The following is a 21,124-nucleotide window of genomic DNA, read 5'->3' as shown; positions in this document are numbered from 1 at the left end:
CAAATCATTCAAAGCAAAAAAAAGTTTAGTTTAATCAGTTAGGTCAAAAGATTAACCAACTTACACAAAAATTAATTAATTAAACTTTTAAATTTTATTTTATTAAAATTTAAACTGTCACTAGATATGGAAAGTAATATATTAATTTAAATTTAAAATTGACAAAATATAAGTTTAAAATTATAATAATCTATCCTATGATTTGTAAGTTTTAAATACAAATTTAAAATTATCATAATTATCTTATAATTTTTGTATTAAGGAGCAGTAATTGTGACATTGAGATTCTCAATATATCTATCTATTCTACAAAAGAATACTTTTAAGGAGAGATATTATGAGAGTTCAAAATCTCATACAAAATTATTTTTAAAATCAAAACCTCTATGTAGGATTGTAAAATAAAAGTTAAATAGAAGCTAGCCAATGTGGATTTTCTTAATTTTTTGAAATTAAGAAAATCAAAAAAAAAATTAGTATAAGATATTGATCATAAGGCTTCTCACTAAAAATCTCATTTTGCTTATATAAATGGGAGTATAAGATTCACTTTATATAAGTAAAACAATTCATTTTTCTTTTCTTTTCTCAATGTGAGATTATAAAATAAAAACAATTCACTTTTTTCTTCTTTTCTTGATGTGATTGCAAAATAAAAATTAAATGGAAGTTAGCGAAAAGGGAATTTTTTTTAATTGTTTAAAATTCAGAAAATTCAACAATTTATATAAATGGGAGCGTAAAATTCACTTTATGTAACTGAAACAATTCCCTTTTTCTTTCTTTTTTCGATGTAGAATTGTAAAATAAAAGTTAAATGGAAGCTAACCAATAAAAAATTTCTTAATTGTTTAAAATTAAGAAAATTCAATAATTTTAGAATGGAGATTTGGAACTCCTAAAAAGCTTCTCTCTAAAAACCCCATTTTCCTTATATAATATAAGTGAAATAACTCAAATTTTCCTTCTTTTCCTGTAACGCCCTCAAAAATAAACCCATCAGCATACATTCACGATAAGTAAAAGAGTTCTTATATTATAACCACCAGAGTATTCTTATAAAATGTATTACATGTTGACAATAAAAGTAAACGCCCTATAGGCTTACAACTTTCCAAGTCAACACTTGGTTACAAAAAAAGAGCACTAACTCTACACAAATAAGCCCTTGGCTTGATATAAATATAATACAACAAAAAAAAAAAAAACAACAAAAAGGGTCCACAGCCTCAAGCCTCCCAAGCTATGTCCTTGGAGGTGGCATAACACCTATACCTGAAAATGATGTCCCATATAAGGTGAGCCAACGTCCAGTAGAGATATGCTAAACATAACATGAGCAATAACTAAAACATTAGCACTTGATAAATGTTCAACTCAACAAAACTCAACTTATAAACATGGCTCAGAACCTGGCCAAATAACTGAAATGAGACTACATCTCATGCCAACAATACTACAAACTGCCATTTTACGGAAATTGCATCCGCGGGATTCGGTACCCATGTATTTTCATTCTCTCATGGCCATTTTACGGACATTTCATCCGCGGGACTCGGCACCCATGTATCGATATATTCGAATTTCCATTTTACGGAAATTGCGTCCGCGGGATTCGGCACCCATGTATAATTATATTCAAATGGCCATTTTACAGAAATTTCATCTGCGGGATTCGGCACCCATGTATTCAAATATACAACTTGATTAGTTTCAATTCACCTAATCATCATGCAATGTCTACAACAATCAAGACTATCCTCCGCCGATAGCCCAAAGCAGTTATTTCTAAACAGATAATAAATGCCTCAACAGATATATATAATTGACATTTTCAAAAGTGAGCGATTTATAAATCCAACTCCACAATTCTATCTCATAATGAACAAATTTCATTATCCCCAACTCAATTTCATAACAAATGTCATTAATTACACTAATGACCCAAATATACCCAAATATGGCATTTTTTCCCTTTAAGCTCAATATTGACCCAAAGGTCCAAATATTATCAACAACACCAATATTCTCATTTCTAGGCTCAAATACACATGTATAGGTTCAAAATACAAAACCCCTCTTTTATACATTTTGAAACCCTAACACCCAAAATCATCCAACTCAACATTATATCAAAAAGAGCAATAGTTTATGTCAAAGACCATTGGAATGAGTAGTTATCCCTACCTCGAGATGAAGAGTTCAAATGGAGGAGATGACCGAAATCCAAAGTGCTCCAAATCCAAGATTTTTCAGATTAAAAGGAAGCCCTCGACACCCTCTATCTTTCTTACAAAGAGCCTAGGTTAGAAACTCACTAGAAATAGATCAATCCCTAGAGAGAAGTTGTTTAGAGAGAGAGAGAGCTCAGATCTACCCGCTCGAGCGCCAAGGCACAACTGCAAAACACACCCACTCGAGCGCAAAGGGAAAGCCGCTCGAGCGTAGATTCCTCTATTCGAAAACTTTTACAGACAATGAACTACCCGCTCGAGCATAAGGAAATCCGCTCGAGCGTGAAAAACACACCTGCAGAAGTTTTGCAGATGCACGAAATGCTGAGAATGTGTAAACCCCGCTCGAGCGCAAGAAGACCCGCTCGAGCGGACAACCAAAAATCAAACTCCGCTCAAGCGCAAAGGGACTCGCTCGAGCGTACCACCAAAAATCTAGACAACAAGGAATGGGACTAAAGCTCAATTGAAACATGCCCAATACATCCTAAAACTCAAACAAACGGAATTAAAGGATAACACAAGATATATAACCACCAACTCCACTGAACCTAAGTCCGGAATACAACAATCAAAGGAAGAGAAACCGGGATCGCTATAACCTCCCCCCTTTAAGGAATTTCGTCCCCGAAATTAAGTACAAGTTTTTCAAAAACATGTTTTCTCAATTACCAACATTATTACAATGTAAAATTCAACAACTTGACCCACTACCGGTCATTCCATCTCTATTCAAGAGGCAAACTTCCAACATAATCTCCAACATGCATTATCAACATGCATCACAGAACAAATTCAATGCCAAAATTATATTTGCATTTCTAAAACAGAGTTAACATATGCAATGTTAAAATAAACTCCCACTACAAGGCAAGTTCCACAATATTCCCATAAACCAAAACATTCACAATGTTTTACAACTTAAGACATATTTAATGCTCTTAAAGTTCATCAATATTACAAAATCCCAATACATGATTAAACATTTACAAACAAGTCTGGATATTTTTCACGGACATCTGCCTCACGTTCCCAAGTGGCTTCCTCCACTCCGTGATGTTTCCACAAAACCTTTACCAAGGGAATGGTCTTGCCTCGCAAGACTTGATCCCGCCTATCCAAGACCCGTACCGGTCTCTCCTCATACGAGGCATCCTCATCTACCTCTAAGTCGGTCCAATCCAAAACGTGCGATGGATCCGGCTCGTACTTCCGAAGCATACTAACATGAAATACGTCATGCACTCCGGACAACTACGGCGGCAAAGCTAAACGGTAAGCAACCTCCCCAATCCTCTCAAGGATCTCAAAGGGACCGATAAATCGAGGGGACAACTTCCCACTCTTCCCAAACCTCATCAAACCCCACCTAGGTGATATTTTCAAGAAAACATGATCACCCGTCTCAAATGCCAAAGGCCTCCTCCTACGGTCGGCATAACTCTTTTGGCGACTCTGGGCTGTAACAAGCCTCTTACGGATAAGCTCAACTTTCTTCGTCGTTTTCCTCACCAACTATGGGCCTAACAAAAGTGCATCACCCACCTCGATCCAACAAATCGGAGACCTACACGGTCGGCCATACAAGGCCTCAAACGGCACCATACCGATACTAGACTGAAAGCTGTTGTTGTAGGCAAACTCCACCAAGGGCAAGTGCCTCTCCCACGTCCCACTAAAGTCAAGGACACAACCTCGAAGCATATCCTCAAGGATCTGAATAGTACGCTCGGACTGTCCGTCAATCTGAGGATGGTAAGTTGTGCTAAAGGTCAGTTTAGTGCCCAAGGCACTCTGCAAACTCTGCCACAACCTAGTAGTAAAACGAGGATCTCTATCAGAGATGATCGACACTAGGACCCCATGCAACCTCGCTATGTCCCGAATATACAAGTCGGCAAGATGATCTACCGAATCTCTCATGCGCATAGGAATAAAGTACGCTGACTTAGTCAACCGGTCTACAACCACCCAAATAGCATCACTACCCCGCTGAGTCCTCAGAAGACCTACAACGAAGTCCATAGTAACATGCTCCCACTTCCACTCGGCAATAGGCAAGGGTTGCAACAAACCCGCTGGCCTCTGATGCTCGGCCTTCACTTGCTGACAAGTAAGGCACTTAGACACGAAAATTGCCACATCCTTCTTCATACCCCGCTACCAAAACTGACGACCTAGATCACGATACATCTTGGTGCCTCCCGGATGTACCGCAAGGCGTGAATGGTGAAACTCTCAGAGTACTTCTTCTCGGCAAGACTCCGGCACAAACAGATGGTCTCGATATCTCACACTTAGGTCGGGATACACAGTCAAATCCTTCTCAGCCTTCCCACTAGAGATCTTCTCTCGAAGGGATTCTACCTCAAGGTCACCTCTCTGTGCCTCTAACACTCGATTTACAAGTGTAGGCTGTGCAACAACAGAAAATAAGGCTGCAAACTCAATGGATTCGCCCAGAAGCAAATCGAACTCGCCAAGTGCACCTAACATCTCCCACTCCCAGATGGCTATACAAGCAACATCACTAATGGATTTCCTACTAAGGGCATCGCCACAACATTAGCCTTTCCCGGGTGATAGTGCAACTCAAAGTCATAGTCCTCAATGAACTCCATCCACCTCCTCTGCCTTAAATTTAAGTCCCTCTGTGTAAACAGATACTTCAAACTCTTATGATCCGAGAACACCTCGAATTTCTCGCCATACAGGTAGTGCCTCCAAATCTTCAAGGCAAAGATTACTGCTGCTAGTTCTAGGTCGTGAGTAGGGTAATTCCTCTCGTGAATCTTCAACTGACGTGAGCCATAGGCTACCACTTTCCCTTCTTGCATCAAGGCACAACCCAATCCCTCTCGTGAGGCATCACAATAAACCGCATAACCCAAACCTCTCTCCGAAATAATCAACACCGGAGCGATGGTCAATCTAACTTTCAACTCTTGGAGCGACTTTTCACAAGTCTCACTCCATACAAATTTGACTCCTTTCCACGTCAATCTAGTCAACGGCGAAGCTAGTCTAGAGAAATCTTTCACAAACCGACGATAATACCCAGCTAATTTCAGAAAACTGCGGATCTCAGAAAACTGCGGATCTCAAAAACGCTCTTAGGCTGTGCACAATCTTGCACTGCCTCAATTTTGGATGTATCAATAGGCACCCCTTCCCCGGAAACACATGGCCTAAGAACTTGACCTCTCCTAGCCAGAACTCACACTTCCCAAATTTGGCATACAACCTATGGGTTCTAAGCAATTCGAGCACCACTCTCAAGTGTTCCTCGTGCTCCTCCTCCGAAGGTGAATAAATCAGAATGTCATCCACGAAAACGACTACAAAGCGATCTAAGAATTCCCAGAATATCCAGTTCATCAAATCCATAAACACTGCCGGTGCATTGGTGAGCCCGTAAGGCATCACCAGAAACTCATAGTGGCCATACCGCGTATAGAATGCCGTTTTCGGAATATCCTCCTCCCTGACCCTCAGCTGATGGTAACCCGATCTTAAGTCTATCTTGGAGAAACAACGGGACCCTTTTAATTGGTCAAACAAGTCATCTATATGGGGCATAGGGTTCTTATTCTTAACCGTAGCCCGATTTAACTTCCGGTAGTCGATACAAAGTCTCAAGGCACCATCTTTCTTTTTCGCAAAGAGCGCCGGTGCTCTACACGGTAAAACACTGGGGCGAACAAAAGCCTTATCTAACAACTCCTGGAGTTGAACCTTCAACTCACTCAACTCAGCTGGGGCAAAACGGTAAGGTGCCATAGAAATCGGAGCTGTGCCCGGCACTAAATCAATAGAGAACTCTATCTCTCGATGTGGTGGCAAACTAACAAGATCTTTGGGAAAAACATCCGAATACTCGTAAACCACTCTCAGTAACTCAACCCCGGTCTCATCACCCTCACTACTCATAAGGCTAGCGAGAAGACCACTAAGCTCACTCCGTTCTCGCAGATCATACACCGGTGGCAACACACTACCAACCCGATCTCCCAAGAAATGGAAACACTCCCCGCTCACGGTACAAACTGTGACCCTCTGGCAGTAACAATCAATAACTGCCCGGTATGACGATAACCAGTCCATACCCAAAATAACATCAAAACCCGACATGGGCATAACTACAAAAGGAAATGGAAGTTGGCGGTCGGTGACCTCTATGTCACAACCTCTACATCCGTGTTTCAAAATCAATTCGCCCCCAACAGGCGATATAACACAAATAGGAGATGCTAACTGTGCCAACTCCAATCCCAAAACAGATGCGAATGCAGCAGATATAAAGGAATGAGATGCACCCGTATCAATCAACACATTGGCAACCGAGTTGCAAAACAAAAAGGTACCTCTCACAATAGATGGAGCCGGTACAAGATCCTACGCGGTAACAGCATACATGCGCCCTGATGGCCCCTGATCTACCTGCTCACCTCTCGGATTAAAGGACTGATGCACAGACTGAGACGATGAAGCCCCCTGATTGGCCCTCGAGGCCTGAATAGACTGTGTTGGCTGCGAGCTCTGTGTCTGTTTCAAACCAGACACACCGGGTGTACCACCCAACTATGGACAGAACCTCTTCAGGTGCCCTGCCTGACTACACTGATAACAAAAGGACGACCGGCCTCTGCCCTGACTCTGACTCTGACTCTGAGGTCGAGCTGAAGATGAAGCTGCTCCCTGACCTTCTCCCCTCTGCGGGCAAGCTGGAGACTTGTGGTCCAGCTGACCACATTTGAAACAGGTAAAGTCCCCCTGGTTGCCTCTCCCATAAACTGAACTCGGTACTGGAAAGATAGATCTCGCTAGAGCACTCTGGGACTGCTGAGGGTTAGAACCCCTCTGCCTCCTACCATCCTCATAGCCTTCCTGACTCCTCTTGAAGCCCCTCATCCTCTCCTCCTCCTCCATCATAGACTCCATATGGGTCGCGGCATCCACAAGACGCCCATACTCCCGAATCATGGATCCCCCAACCCTCATCTTGAGGCCATGCCTCAACTTCCTCTCGAACTCAATACAACGGCGTTCCTCTGACGCCACGAGCTCAGATGCGAACCTGGACAAATTGATAAAGACAGCCTCAAACTCGACCATTGACAAGCCTAGCTGCTTAAGCTGACAAAACTGGTCCCTCAGCTTTTCCCTGATAGCTGGGGCTAAGTACTTCTCCTGGAAAGCATCAACAAAAGCCTCTCAGGTGCCACCAATACGGCCCCTCGTGAACTTCCACCATTGACCCGCATCCCCCTTAAGCTGGAAAGATGCCAAGGTTACCTTTAATAACCCGTCCTCAATGCCAACCATCTCAAATGTCTTGGTCATCTGCTCCAACCACACATCAGCCTTAAGTGGCTCCTTTGGATCCCAACAAACTCATCCAGATTAGACCGGAAGAACTCCCTCTTTTGAAAGGAAGGCCCTGCATCAACAACCGGGGCCTGAACCTGGGCCTGAACTAGATTCTCAACTCTGAGAATGTCCATGGATTCCCTCAAAGCATCTGCTATCCCTCGAGCTAAAGCGCCCATAGCCTGCTGGCCTGCTAGCTCGGCCACATTGGCCTGACCAACCCCCTCCTGCTGCACCGGAATATCATCCGGTATAGGCATTTCCTGCCTCCTAGGCCTGCCTTGCCTACCACCACGTCCTCGTCCTGACATCCTAATAAAGGTAATGAAGAACATTAGCACATTCATAAATATGCCGAAGCTATAACACTCGCGTCCTAATGCAATTGACAACTGTAATTCACTCCACGTAAGCACATAATCACATAAGCACCTACGAACCTCATTTCTGGATAATGATAGTCCCGAGGCGTTACTAGAGTTCCGGTTAGAAACAGTATTGATCAAGTGCTTTTCCAACAAGACTCATAGAAACCCAAAGATCCAATCAACATCCTAGAAACTAAATCGCATACCCAAATAGTCACATAAACATGTTATCACATAAACATATAACATTACATCTAAGTCTCTATCAAGCGAGACGAACCCATTGTGGTACTAACCGCTTCCCGCGTACCCAAAGTATTCGAACCCGGTACACTCTAATACCAAGTTGTAACGCCCTCAAAAATAAACCCATCAGCATACATTCACGATAAGTCAAAGAGTTCTCATATTATAACCATCAGAGTACTCTTACAAAAGGTATTACATGTTGACAATAAAAGTAAACGCCCTATAGGCTTACAACTTTCCAAGTCAACACTTGGTTACAAAAAGATAGTACTAACTCAACACAAATAAGCCCTTGGCTTGATATACATATAATACAACAAAAAAAAATAACAAAAAAGGTCCACAGCCTCAAGCCTCCCAAGCTACGTCCTTGGAGGTGGCATAACACCTGTACTTGAAAATGATGTCCCATATAGGGTGAGCCAACGCCCAGTAGAGATATGCTAAACATAACATGAGCAATAACTAAAACATTAGCACTTGATAAATGTTTAACTCAACAAAACTCAACTTATAAACATGGCTCAGAACCTAGCCAAATAACTGAAATGAGACTACATCTCATGCCAACAGTACTACAAACTGCCATTTTACGGAAATTGCGTCCGTGGGATTCGGCACCCATGTATTTTCATTCTCTCATGTCCATTTTACGGACATTTCATCCGCGGGACTCGGCACCCATGTATAGATATATTCGGATTTCCATTTTACGAAAATTGCGTCCGCGGGATTCGGCACCCATGTATAATTATATTCAAATGGCCGTTTTACAGAAATTTCATCCGCAGGATTCGGTACCCATGTATTCAAATACACAACTTGATTAGTTTCAATTCACCTAATCATCATGCAATGTCTACAACAATCAAGACTATCCTCCGCCGATAGCCCAAAGCAGTTATATTTAAACAGATAATAAATGCCTCAACAGATAAATATAATTGACATTTTCAAAAGTGAGCGATTTATAAATCCAACTCCACCATTCTATCTCATAATGAGCAAATTTCATTATCCCCAACTCAATTTCATAACAAATGTCATTAATTACACTAATGACCCAAATATACCCACATATGGCATTTTTCCCCTTTAAGCTCAATATTGACCCAAAGGTCCAAATATTATCAACAACACCAATATTCTCATTTCTAGGCTCAAATACACATGTATAGGTTCAAAATACAAAACCCCACTTTTATACATTTTGAAACCCTAACACCCAAAATCACCCAACTCAACATTATATCAAAAAGACCAATAGTTTATGTCAAATACCATAGGAATGAGTAGTTATCCCTACCTCGAGATGAAGAGCTCAAATGGAGGAGATGACCGAAATCCAAAGTGCTCCAAATCCAAGATTTTTCAGATTAAAAGGAAGCCCTCGACACCCTCTATCGTTCTTACAAAGAGCCTAGGTTAGAAACTTACTAGAAGTAGATCAATCCCTAGAGAGAAGTTGTTTAGAGAGAGAGAGAGAGAGCTTTAATCTAGGGTTTTTGAAAAAGAAAGAGATGAAAAAGTGAAGTGTAATCACACTACTGTCTACTGATATACGTATGACCCGCTCGAGTGAAGAACAGGACGCTCGAGCGTCAGACACAAAAACTCGACCCACTCGAGCGTAAGGATTCCCGCTCGAGCGCCAAGACACAACTGCAAAACACACCCGCTCGAGCGCAAAGGGAAAGGCGCTCGAGCGTAGATTCCCCCCTTCCAGAACTTTTACAGACAATGAACTAGCCGCTCGAGCGCCAAGACACCCGCTCGAGCGCTACCCGCTCGAGCGTAAGGAAATCCGCTCGAGCGTGAAAAACACACCTGCAGAAGTTTTGCAGAGGCACGAAATGCTGAGAGTGTGTAAACCCCGCTCGAGCGCAAGAAGACTCGCTCGAGCGGACAACCAAAAATCAAACTCCGCTCGAGTGCAAAGGGACCCACTCGAGCGTACCCCCAAAAATCTGGGCAACAAGGAATGGGACTAAAGCTCAATCAAAACACGCCCAATACATCCAAAAACTCAAACACACGGAATTAAAGGATAACACAAGATATAAAACCACCAACTACATAGAACCTAAGTCCGGAATACAACAATCAAAGGAAGAGAAACCGGGATTGCTATAACCCGATGTAAGATTGTGTAAAATAAAAGTTAACAATTGTTTGGGTGAGAAGTTTATTTCGAATCAAGTAATCTCAGCCGTTTAATCTTTAATTAGGTCAATCTTTAATTTATTTGGAATCAACCAAATCTGACCAATATATTTTGCTAAAACCGCTAAAACCGCAGTTAAACCAGTGAATTAGTCAAACCGAAAACGGTTCACCCTATTGGTTAGGTCAAAAGACCAACCAACTTATACAAAAATTAATTAATTAAAACTTTTAAATTTTATTTTAATTTTAAAATATAAACTTTCTTGAACTGAAAATACACAACACTATAATATTAAATGGGAGCATAAGGTTTATACAGTGAAACAACTCATTTTTTTCTCCTTTTCCTGATGTGAGATTGTAAAATAAAAGTTAACAGTTGTTTGGATGTAAAGTTTATTTCTAATTAAGCAATCTCAGTTGTTTAATTTTTAATCAGGTCAATCTTAGTTTATTTCAAATCAAACAAATCTAAGCAATATATTTTGATAATATAGATAAAACCGTGGTTAAACCAATAAATCAGTCAAACCGAAAATGATTCAGCCTAATCGACTAAGTCAAAGACCAACCAATTTACAACAAAATTAATTAATTAAAACTTTCAAATTTTATTTTAAAATTTAATCTTGAATTGAAACATGCATAATATTACAATATTAAATTGAAGTATAAGATTCACTTTATATAAGTGAAACAACTCACTTTTTCTTTCTTTTCTTGATGTGAGTTTATAATTATTTTAAATTTAAATATTATGAGATTTTCAAAATCTCATACAAAATTATTTTTAAAATCAAAATCTCTATATGGAATTGTAAAATAAAAGTTAAATGGAAGCTAGCCAATATGGTTTTCTTAATTGTTTAAAATTAAGAATTTTTTTTAAAAAATAAAATAAAATAATTGGTATGAGATATTAATCATAGGGTTTTTCACTAATTTTTTTTTTATTTATATAAATGGAAGCATAAGATTCACTTAATGTTAATGAAACAATTCACTTTTTCCTTCTTTTACCAATGTGGGATTGTAAAATAAAAATTAAATGGAAGCTAGCCAATTGGGATTTTCTTTAATGTTTAATATTAAGAAAATTCAATAATTTATATAAATGGGAACATAAGATTCACTTTATGTAGGTGAAACAATTCACTTTTTTTTATATTTATCCTGATGTGAGATTGTAAAATAAAAATTAAATGGAAACTAATAAATGAAAATTTTCTTAATTATTTAAAATTAAGAAAAATTAATAATTTTAGAATGAGGATTTTGAGCTCCTAGAAGGCTTCCCCCTCAAAACCTCATTTATAAGATTCATTTTATATAAGTGAAACAACTCACTTTTTTCTTTTCTTTTTTTTCCTGACGTGGGATTTTAAATAAAAATTAACAATTGTTTGGGCGAAAAGTTTATTTTTAATCAAGTAATCTCAACCTTTCAATCTTTATTTACTAGAAAGCTTCCACTTCAAAACCCAATTTATAAGATTCACTTTATATAAGTGAAACAATTTGTTTTTTTTTTCTTTTTCTTTTTCTTTTTTTTTCTTGATGTGAGATTGTAAAATAAAAATTAACAATTGTTTGGGTGAGAAGTTTATTTCTAATCAAGCAATTTCAGCCTTTCAATCTTTATTTAGGCCAATTTTTAGTTTATTTCGAATCAAACAAATCTAAGCAATATATTTTGGTAAAACTACTAAAATCAAGGTTAAACCAGCAAATCATTCAAACCAAAAATGATTTACCTTAATCAGTTAGGTTAAAAGACCAACCAGCTTACATAAAAATTAATTAATTAAAATTTTTAAATTTTATTTTGTTAAAATTTAAACTGTCACTAAATATGGTAAGCAATCTATTAATTTAAATTTAAAATTGACACAATATAAATCTAAAATTATAATAATCTATCCCATAATTTATAAGTTTTAAATAAAAATTTAAAATTATCATAATTATCTCATAATTTTGTATTAAGAAGTAGTAAGAGTTACATTGAAATCATCAATATATCTATATATTTTACAAAAGAATATTTTTAAGGAGAGATATTATGAGAGTTTCAAAACCTCATACAAAATTATTTTTAAAATCAAAACCTTTATATAGGATTGTAAAATAAAAGTTAAATGTAAGCTAACCAATGAGAATTTTCTTAATTGTTTAAAATTAAGAAAATCAAAAAAATTAGCATGACATATTGATCATAAGGCTTCTCACTAAAAATCTCATTTTGCTTATATAAATGGGAGTATAAGATTTATTTTATGTAAGTGAAACAATTCACTTTTTATTTCTTTTCCCAATATAAAATCAAAACCTCTATGTGAAATTGTAAAATAAAAGTTAAATGGAAGCTAGCCAATAGAAATTTTCTTAATTGTTTAAAATTAATAAATCAAAAAAATTAGTATGAGATATTGATCATAAGGCTTCTCATTAAAAATGTCATTTTACTTATATAAATGGGAATATAATATTCACTTTATGTAAGTGAAACAATTCAATTTTTCTTTCTTTTTTTTTCGATGTGAGATTGTAAAATAAAAGGTAAATGAAAGCTAACCAAAGGAAATTTTCTTAATTGTTTAAAATTAAGAAATTTTAATAATTTTAAAATGAGGATTTAGAGCTCTTAGAAAGTTTCTCTCTAAAAACCCATTTTCTTTATATAATATATTGATAGATATAGATTAGTATATGCTTGTGCCTAAAGGTATGGTGCAATTAATTTATCAAATTCATTGCTAAAAAATTTGAGGTCAAAATATAAATATAGATCTGGTTGGTTTCAACTTTCAAATGAGTTTTGTAAAATTACCCAAGCATAAATGCACCCCAATAAAATTAAAATAAAAATTGGAAAATGTACTTTATTGTAAGAATATGTCGTGTAGAGCTATGTTTTTTTTTAAAAAAAAAAATAAATAAATAAATAAAATAAATGCACCCTAATAATAGTTTTGTTTTAAAAAAAAAAAAACTCTCTTTGGGTCTTTAAACAAATAACACCACCCTTATAATCTCTTTTTTCTCTCTCTTTCTCATTTGCCTTGTCACGTCCCCAAAATAAAACAAATAAACCAATTCATAAGAGAAGTGGACATAATAGAATTAATATCTTTTCATTCTTCAGAGGTCATAATATAAAAAATATTACATGCATTATACATTCATAAATGTTCATTCTGAATCTATAGCATGTAACATTAGTTAATAATCAACGAAATAAATGCCCTACGGGCTTGCATCTTTCCAAGATATCGCTTGATTACAACAAAAGAGTGTCCTAAGCTCTATACATGTTAAGCCCTCGGCTTAAATAAACGTTTAAACACAAAACAACAAAATAGAGCCTCAAGCTCCTAAGTCCTATAGCGATCCCGGTTTTCCCTTCATTGTTTATTGTATTCCAGATTCGGTTCTGTGGATGATTATTGTTGTCTATATTGTTTTTCCTGTCCTTTAATTCTTTGTATTTGAGTTTGGGATGTGTTAGGCAGGTTTGAAACAGGTTGGTCGTGTTTAGAAACGAAGAGTTGATGCCCAGATTTTGGCCTCCACGCTTGAGCGGGGCTTTTCACGCTCGAGCGGGCCCTTTTGCTTTTGCTCCTCCACTCGAGCGGGCAGTTTGACACTCGAGTGGAATTCTTCAATCTTCAGTATGTTTCCCTGCAGGACATCGGACGCTCGAGCGTCCACTTTTACGCTCGAGTGGGGACCTTCGTTTGCAGAACTTCTGGAAGCATGCATTCGATGCTCGAGCGTCACCTTTCACGCTCGAGCGGGAGTCTGTGTCTGACGCTCGAGCGGGGCATTCTACACTCGAGCGGACTGTGATGTATATCAGTCCGAGAGAAGCCATTTTTGAAGCACTTTTTCACCTCACTCTCTCTCTCTAGCTCTTCAAAACCCTAATTTGAGAGCTCTTCTCTCTAGAACACTCTCTCTCTCTCTCTCTCTCTCTCTCTCTCTCTCTACATTTTGATCTTGGTTTAGTGAGACCCAAACCTTGTGTCTTCATTAAAGTGTTAGAGCTTTTCAAGACCTCCATTTTGATCCAAAAAGTTGTGAGTTTGGAGCACTTTCAAGTTTGTGCATCATCTCCTTTGGGTCTCTTCACTTGAGGTAGGGATAACTACTCATATTTATGGTCTTTGACATAAACTTATAACCATTTTGATTTAATGTTGTAGTTGGGAAATTTTGGGTGTTAGGGTTTCAAAACTTGAAATGTATAAAGAGGGGTTTTGTTCCTTTTGAACTATAAATGTGTGTATGGGTCTTAAAATGAGGTTATTGATGTTTATTGATGATATTTGGACCTTTGGGTTAATGTTGAAAAAAAAGGGAAAACACCTTAGTTGGGTATAATTGGGTCATTTGAGTAATTAACGAAATTAATTATGGGAATGTGAAATTGGTTGAGAAATAAGGAAATTGGGAAACTGTGAGATTTAATGGTGTAGTTGGATTGATAAACCACTCACCTATGAAATTGTTGATAATTTATCTGTTTGATGAATTTATTATTTGTTTAGAAATAATTGTTTTGGGCTATCGGTGAAGGATAATCTTGATTGTTGTAGACACTGCATGATGATTAGGTAAATTAAAACTAATCAATTGAGTATGTCATTGAATATGACGGATGGAATAACACATTGAATATGTGCTTTGCTTATATGATAAGTGTTTAAATACATTGTATATGTATATTATTTGGGAGGAGATAGGGGATGTACTCCACGGTTTTGGAGGAGATAGGGGATGTACCCCTAAACCGGGTTTAGGAGGAGATAAGGGATGGACTCCAGTGATAACTAAGTTGGCCAGAGTGTCCAGGGTGAAAGTCCCGAAATCCCAATTGCGTTTGCATAACGTAGATGAATTGAAGTATTGAAGTGTTAATAATGTGAGTTGTAGTTTCATATTAATTGATCATGATCGAAGTATCGTTAACATGAGTTGTAGTCTCATCATAAACTGTTGAAAGAATAAGGAACCATATCTATGGATTGGTTTAGGAAATGAAATGGAAGGGAATTGAATGTATTTGTGAATAAGGATCGGTTATGAAAGGGATGTATGCTTGTTTATATGAGTTAAACATTTATCAAATGCCAATGTTTTAGTTATTGCTCATATTATGTTTAGCATATCTTTACTAGGCGTTGGCTCACCCTATATGGGACATCATTTTCAGGTGCAGGTGATATGCCGCCACCAAGGTTGTAGCTTAGGAGGTTGTAGAAGCTAAAGGCTTATTTTTGGTGTAGTTATATTTGTGTTACATGTAAATTCTAGCTGAGGGCTTAATGTGTTTTGAGTTAATACTCTTTTTTTATAACCAAGTGTTGACTTGGAAAGTTATAAGCCCGTAGGGCATTTACTTTTGTTGTCAACATGTAATACATTTATAATGAATACTCTGATATATGGAAATATGCTTTATTCTCTTATGTCTATCGATGTCATAATAGTTGGGTTTATATGTATTATTTTGAGGGTGTTACAAGTCCTCCAAATCTATGTCACTGGAGGAAGTATGTCACCGGTACCTGAAATTGGTTTCTCAAGTAGCGTGAGCCAAAGCCCAGTAGAAACAGTCTAATACAATGTATGAAGTTTAACTAAGATATAAGTGTCAGATAAATGTTCAACTTACATTCTTTCCATAACCATTCGATATTGATATTCATACCTCAATCCATTCTCATTTATTCATTTCGAGTTAATTCATTTCATTCCAAGTCATATGGTAAATATACATAATTTTCCAAATGATCCAACTGAGACTACAACTCAGTGGTTCCCTATCTTCATAACTATCATACAAACACTTCAACCTTGCCATTTTACGAAAATTTCGTCTGCGGGATCGATACCCATGTATACACAAGATTTTGGGATTTTCACCCTAGACACTCCGGCTAACTTAATTCTCAATGGAGTCCATCTCCTATCTCCTCCTAAACAATGCAGTACATCCCATTTTTTCTCCCAAAACATTATACATATACAATTTATTTAAATTCATCGTCATATACAATGACTATCCATAACACATATTCAATGCATTAATCATACCGTCATATTCAATGACAAATTTAAATGATTAGTTTCAATTCACCTAATCATCATGCAATTTCTGCAACAATCATAGCTATCCTTCACCGATAGCCCAATACAAATATTTCTAAATAGGTATACAATCTTTATAATAGATAACTTATCAAATTTCCATGAATGAGTGATTAAACAAATCCAACTACACCATTCATTTACACTTTCTCCCAATTTCACATTTCTCACATTAATTTCATTATTTATACAAAATAATATTCAAAACACATTTAGGGTAAATCTCCCCCCTTATTCAAATATTAACCCAAAGGCTAAAATTCATCATTTTAACACAAGATATCCTCATACTCAAAACCCTATAATCATCTATGGATCACAATATAGAAATCCCTCTTTCAATTTAAGAACAAACCCTAAGTTTACCCAAAAACTCCCAAGATTTCCACCATTTGTACATAACCACAAATAATTAGGTTAAAACTCATACTAAAGTATAGAATATCCCTACCTCAAAGAGAGAAGATGAGCCAAGCAAGAGAGAAACCCCAAAAGTGCCGAAATCCAACTATAATCGATTTGAAGAGAAGATCTTGAGAAGCTCCACCTTTTTATCAAAGGGAGTAGGGTGGAAAGATCAAAGGATCTAGGCCAAAATGTAAAGAGAGAGTATTTTAGAGAGAGAGGCTCTCAACTTTAGGGTTTTGGTTGAAAAGTTATGAAAAAATGACATAAAAAGTGTTTTTCGAGATCTGATATACGCGTAGTCCGCTCAAGCAGAGGGTTTCACGCTCGAGCGTCAGAAACAAAGACTTGTTCCGCTCGAGCGCATAATACACACCTCTAGAAATTTTACAGATGACAGACCAACCGCTCGAGCTCAAGAAGGGACGCTCGAGCGCCCACCCGCTTGAGCGTAGGAAACACTGCTCGAGCGTGAAAAACATTCCTTCAGTACTTTTGCAGAAGTGCAGAGTACTGAGAGTTTGCAACTTCCGCTTAAGCGCAAGAAAAGCCGTTTAAGCGGACGACCAAAATGTACATAGCCTGCTTGAGCGCAAGAATGGATGCTCGAGCGTAAGAACAAAAATCTGGGCAACACAAAGTTTAAAAACTAAGCAACCAACCTGTTCCAAACACAACCACAACAACCCAAAGACCAATTTCAAAGATATACAAGGGAAGAAAGAGATAGACAACAATATGAAAGCATTAAACCCAAGTCCGGAACATCACATGGGTCGGGTAAAAGTTGGGATCATTATAACCTCCCCCACGTAAAGAATTTCGTTCCCGAAATTTACAATTTAAGTTTCAAAATCAAGTTTAGCCAACTTCCAAAATGATTACAACTTAATACTCAACACCATGACCCATTTACCGGTCATTCAATGCCTTCACAAAATGAATAATTCCACAATATACGTCTCTCGAAATTTTAACCAATTTCAATACGTATAACTCATATTTCCAAAACATATTCGATGTTTATGATAATTTTGCATTTCCGAAACTTAAACAACATATACAATGTTCTCATAACCCAAAACATATACAATGTCTTTATAGTTCATACACAAACTAAAATCTCAACATATAATCAAACATCAACAAATAAGTCCGGATATTTCTTGCAGACTTCCAATTCACGCTCTCAAGTTGCTTCCTCCACCCTATGATGTTTCTACAATACTTTAACCAAGGGAATTGTCTTGTCTCACAAGACTTAGTCCCGTCTATCCAAGACTCTCACCGGTCTCTCCTGATATAAGGCATCCTCTTTTACGTCCAAGTCAGTCCAATCCAACACATGCGATGGATCCGGCTCATACTTCTAAACCATACTAATATGAAATACGTCATGCACTCCGGAAAGTTGTGGCGGCAACGCCAAACAATAAGCAACCTTCCCAATCCACTCAAGGATCTCAAAAGGGTCAATAAACAGAGGGGATAACTTCCCACTCTTTCCAAATCTCATCAAACCCCGCCTTGGCGATATTTTCAAAAAGACGTGATCACCCACCTTAAAAGACAAGGGTCTCCTCCTACGGTCGGCGTAACTTTTCTGGCGGCTCTGGGCTATAACCAACCTCTTACGGATAAGTGTAACTTTCTCCGTCATTTCTTAAACTAACTCTGGGCCCAACAAAGGTGCATCACCCACCTCGGCCCAACACACTGGAGATCTACACGGTTGGTCATACAAGGCCTCGAATGGTGCCATGTCGATACTTGACTGGAAACTGTTGTTATAGGCAAACTCCACTAAGGGCAGGTGCCTCTCCCATGACCCCTTAAAGTCAAGGACACAACCTCGAAACATATCCTCAAGGATTTGAATAGTACGTTCGAACTGCCCGTCAGTCTAAGGATGATACGCAATACTAAAGGTCAACCTAGTGCCTAAGGCACTTTTCAAACTCTGCTACAATCGAGTTGTAAAACGTAGATCTCTATCCGAAACAATCGTCACAGGAACCTCGTTCAGTCTCACTATGTCCCTAATGTGTAGGTCGGCAAGATAATCTACCGAATCACTTACGTGCATAGGAATGAAATGAGTTGACTTGGTCAACCGGTTAACTACCACCCAAATGGCATCACTACCCCGTTGAGTCCTCGGAAGGCCCACAATAAAATCCATCATGACATGTTCCCATTTCCACTCGGCTATAGGCAAGGGTTACAACAAACCCGCTGGCCTCTGATACTCGGCCTTCACTTGTTGACAAGTAAGGCACTTCGATACAAACGCGGCTACATTCTTCTTCATACCCCTCCACCAGAACTGGCGACTCAGGTCATGATACATCTTTGTACCTCCTGGATGCACCTCAAGGCATGAATGATGAAACTCTCGGAGTGCTTGTTCTCGGCAAGACTCCGGTACAAACAAATGGTCATGGTATCTCATACTCTAGTCGGGATACACAGTCAAGCCCCTTTCTACGTTCCCATTGGAGATCTTCTCCCGGAGGGATTCTACCTCTAAGTCACCCTTTTGCGCTTTTAACACTCGGTTCACAAGTGTAAGTTGTGCGACTACTAAAAACAAAGCCACAGACTCAATGGACTCACTTAGGTGTAGGTCAAACTCCTCAAGAGCACCAAACATCTCCCATTCCAGAAAGGCAATACAAGCTACACTGCTAATAGATTTCCTACTCAAGGCATCAGCTACAACATTTGCCTTCCCAAGATGATAATGCAATTCAAAATCATAATTCTCTATAAACTCCATCCACCTCTTCTGCCTCAAATTTAAGTCTTTTTGAGTAAACAAGTACTTTAGACTCTTGTGATCAGAAAACACCTCAAATATTTCACCATACAGATAATGCCTTCAAATCTTGAAGACAAACATCACCGCTGCTAACTCTAGGTCATGAGTAGGGTAGTTCATCTCATGGGTTTTCAACTGCCACGAGCCATAGGCTACTACCTTCCCCTCTTGCATTAAAACACAGCCCAAGCCTTCCTGTGAGGCATCACAATACACTGAATAGCCCAAACCGTCTCCAGAATAATCAAGACTGGAGCAGTGGTAAGTCTAACTTTAAGTTCTTGGAACGACTTTTTATAAGTCTCACTCCACACAAATTTGATTCATTTTCTCGTTAGCTTAGTCAAAGGTGAGGCTAATCTCGAGAAGTCCTTCACAAACTGACGGTAATACCAGGCTAACCCCAGAAAACTACGGATCTCAAAGGAATTATTAGGTTGTGCCCAATCTTGCACCGCCTCTATATTGGATGAATCTACAGTCACCCCTTCCCCAGATACCACATGGCCTGAGAACTTAACTTCCTTTAGCTAGAACTCACATTTCCCAAACTTAGCATATAGCTTGCGGGCTCTAAGTAATTCAAGCACTACTCGCAAGTGCTCCTCATGTTCCTTCTCAGAAGGTGAGTAAATCAAGATGTTGTCCACAAAGACGACCACAAAACGGTCTAAGAACTCCGGGAAGATTCGGTTCATCAAATCCATAAACACAACTGGGGCATTGGTTAGCCCAAACGGCATCACTAGGAACTCATAATGGCCATACCGCGTACGGAATGTTGTCTTCGGGATATCCTCTTCCCTTAGTCTCAACTGGTGATAACTCGATTTCAGGTCTATCTTTGAGAAGCAACAAGACCCTTTCAACTGATCAAACAGGTCATCTATACGAGGTATCGGATATTTATTCTTAACTGTAACCCGATTCAACTTTCGATAATCTATGCAAAGTTGCAACACTCCATCTTTCTTCTTAGCAAAGAGAGCTGGTGCTCCCCAAGGTGATGTACTAGGGCGGATAAAATCCTTATCTAACAATTTCTAGAATTGAATATTCAACTCACTCAACTCAGCTGGTGCAAACTGATATGGTGCCATAGAAATTGGTACCGTGCCAGGCATTAATTCAATAGAGAACTCTATCTCTCGGTGAGTTGGTAAACTAGTAAGATCCTCAGGAAAGACATCTGGATTACTCACAAACCATCCTTGGTAACTCAACCCAAATTTCATCACACTCACTACTTTGAAAGCTAGCAATAAGACAACTAAGCTCACTCTGCCCACGCGGATCATATACCGGGGATAAGACTCTATCCACCCGGTCCCCCAAGAAATAAAAACAATCCCTGCTTG

The sequence above is a fragment of the Camellia sinensis genome, chromosome 8 (assembly GCF_055761805.1).
Source record: "Camellia sinensis isolate YWXY chromosome 8, ASM5576180v1, whole genome shotgun sequence".
Classification (NCBI taxonomy): domain Eukaryota; kingdom Viridiplantae; phylum Streptophyta; class Magnoliopsida; order Ericales; family Theaceae; genus Camellia; species Camellia sinensis.
This window is presented reverse-complemented; position numbering follows the sequence as displayed.